Genomic DNA, 3046 nt, shown 5'->3' on the forward strand with positions numbered 1-3046 from the left:
AGATTTAACTTGATGCAAATAGAGAAAGCAAGCTCTACCATCAGGTCACATAGATATCTCACATCGAGTACTAGCACTAGAAACTCACAACTAAAATTTTATACGTATAGACCATATATACACTGCAGAGAAAAGGTTGACAGAAACTCTTTGCATATACAGTACAGATCATATATATGTACAGATCAAAACTAAAAATTTATATGTACAGATCATATATACAACTAAAAAAATATATTAGATTTAGTATGATTGTTCACTATCAAATTGTATCTATTTCTCTAACAAAAACTCTACAATTACTTTATTGCTGATTGCCAAACAGTATGGTTCAGTTTCTTCCTGTTATTTGCCCTTTATTCAAATTAGTATGCAGACAAAGCATTCATTCACAAGAAAAACATGTTTGTTCCAAGCTAATCAGGAATAGGAGCTTAAGTGTAGTCTCAGTTCGGAGATGAGAAATTGATTTCTAGCTAATCAGGAATAGGAGCTTAAGAACAAGACCAAGCAAGCAAGAACATTACAAACCAAATCAAAATACCTCTTCTAGGTAGGCAACTCATCCATTTCGCTCCGAAGCCACATGACCGCACTCACTTCTTGCAGTTTGATGAACATGTAAGATAACAAAGAGCTCGCTATTACATTATAACAGAGCATCATAAATGTTTGTTCTAAGCTAATCAGGAATAAGAGCTTAAGTATATTCTTAGTTAGACATGTACATGCATATGCTCAGTTAGCAACCACATAAATATACTACAACTAGTCATCTCAGATGAGAAATTGATTTCCAGCTCTTGTCTGCATGTATTTTACTCATCTTAGCAAATCACACCAGTAACAGTTAACTTCGACATGTTTTCTCATTAGGTTGTCAAACTGCAAGAAGGCATGCCTTGCTGATCTTTGTAACTTAAATATGAAAAACTCACTGTACCTTTCTCTCACTGATTGAACAAAAAAATGGTTTCAATTAGTTCCCTGCTTGCTGCTCTGGGCCAGTATGGTTCAGTTATTTCTTGACTTTCAACTTTATTCAGACAAGATGCAAGCAAGATATACAGAGTGACGCTACAGCAGTTCTAACTTCAGAATATGTGTTTATTGCATTTTTCAAAGTTGAACATTCAACAAATAGATGTATAAGGTAGCAGGTAGTGTCCTTTCAAAAGTTATTCCTTACATATTTGAAACAAAGCTACTGCTAGACTTGAATGTAAAAGAACTAGTAGAGAAAAAAAGTAGTAGAATTGACCCTAATATTTCCCATATTAGGCGACAAAATGCATATTATTTCTAAACAATGCTATATTTTTAGCACATAGTGTCAAAATTAATCAGACCGATGATATACCAATGAAACTTATGTGCAACAAAATGATTCTCTCCTCACATTTCTACACTACATCCAATTATCAATATCTAACACAAAATGGTCGGCTGTATTTTGTTACTTTGTTATCAGATATAGGAGTACTATATGCTAATAATAATGGGATTTTTTACTATGGAGTATAAAATCAGTACCGAAAGGTAGAGATCCTACTTGAGCATCTACATGTATAATGTTAAGGCACACATAAATGACATCAAAAAAGGGTTGGAGTTGTCTTGAATAGTAGTCCAGATCTAGCGTCAACTAACTTCAAACAGGGGGAGGAGGAATGTGATGGGGAAGCAGGCAGATGAACAACAGGAAGGGCCTCTCACAGCGGTGGTGCTGGAAAAGGGAGAGGAGCCGGTGGTGGCTCTCAGTGACGATGTGCTTGGCGAGCTCGCCGGGGAGGACGAGGCGAACGGAGGACTGGCGGCGGAAACCCTAGACGAAGATGAGGGAGGGGGAGGGGGTGGTGTACCTCGGGGGAGAAGGCCAGCTTTCCCTAGGAAGAAGAGGAAGCAGGCGTCCGACGGCGTTAGCAGCGACGACGGCGGCTGCGCGCGGTTCTCGCCGTCTCTTGTGACCGCGGCCGCGTCTCTTCTCCCTCCCGCATGAGGCGTGTGAGACGCGAGGTACCCCTCGATGCTGGAAAGCCCCGTGGATCGGGGAGGATCAGACGGGATATTCGGGGCTGACCCGGTTGAAGCCCAGTGCACCAAACGCTTCTGTTGGGCTTTTAGGGGCTTTTAAGCCCGAAGGGGAAAATCCACTAAAAAAACCCTTCGATCCCGGTGTGCCAAACACGGCCTCAGGTGGCTTCCATCTACATGGCGTGACAACTGTGGTCTGTGCCGGAGGTTCGACAGAACTTTGATCTGACTAGCAAATTATTGCGCTGACATCTTCCTCTCACCGTGTCTAATGCGATTTCTTTCATTCCACCAGCGCCACAACAAGAAGATCACTTGGAGCTTTTTAATGTTTGGTAGGGCAAGGACTAACTCCAACACTTGAAGGGGCGAATGCCCCCATTAGCTTGGCGCTCGCCTTCAAGACCTGTCTCCCACCATAGAGCCTTAACTAATTTGCATATGAAGAAGAAGCGACCATCATCCTCAAAGAAGCGGTCGCATGCCGCGCATCTTCTGTCCAGTTCGACTCCCCTAAGTTCAATATTCATGTGCAGAGGGTGACTGTTGTGCCCAAACCGCCACAGAAAATGATGGACCTTGCCTGAACAGTCCATCTTCCAAATTCCCGATCACACTTTCTTGCGAAAGTTCATTCCCTCGATTCCCTCTCTATGTGGTTTGTTGCTCTATTGCCGGACCAGATGATGTGTACCCTGTAAGCACATTTGGCAGAGAAGAGACCTCGAGAGTCGTAATACCATGCAACAAAGTCGTCATGTTGCTCAAGAACGGGAATGGATAGGATTAGCTTTAGCTTGCATCCTCTGCATGGAAGGTTTGCATGACAAGCTCAGTATCCCAGCTTGTTAAATTATGATCCAAATTCTACCGTATTGGACTAGACGTAGTACATACGATGTGGGCCTTTGCATTGGTACCGACGCGTACGAGTACAACTCGTTTACTTGTCCTCCAATGACTCTCATGTATTGCCGTCTTATATAACCCATGTAGTCGTACCTAAAGACGG

General features: G+C 42.4%; 1 long non-coding RNA gene across 1 annotated transcript in view; it reads right to left on the reverse strand.

Moving 5' to 3' along the window:
- Window positions 1–2113, reverse strand: part of LOC123061172 (uncharacterized) — a 5199-nt gene extending 3086 nt beyond the window's left edge. Inside the window, exons 1-2 of the long non-coding RNA XR_006428610.1 lie at window positions 1863–2113; window positions 545–602 (exon numbers count right to left, since the gene is read on the reverse strand). This is a non-coding gene — a long non-coding RNA (uncharacterized lncRNA). The remainder of the gene's footprint in view (window positions 1–544; window positions 603–1862) is intronic.
- Window positions 2114–3046: the final 933 nt, after the last annotated feature.

The sequence above is a fragment of the Triticum aestivum genome, chromosome 3A, assembly GCF_018294505.1.
Source record: "Triticum aestivum cultivar Chinese Spring chromosome 3A, IWGSC CS RefSeq v2.1, whole genome shotgun sequence".
Taxonomy (NCBI): domain Eukaryota; kingdom Viridiplantae; phylum Streptophyta; class Magnoliopsida; order Poales; family Poaceae; genus Triticum; species Triticum aestivum.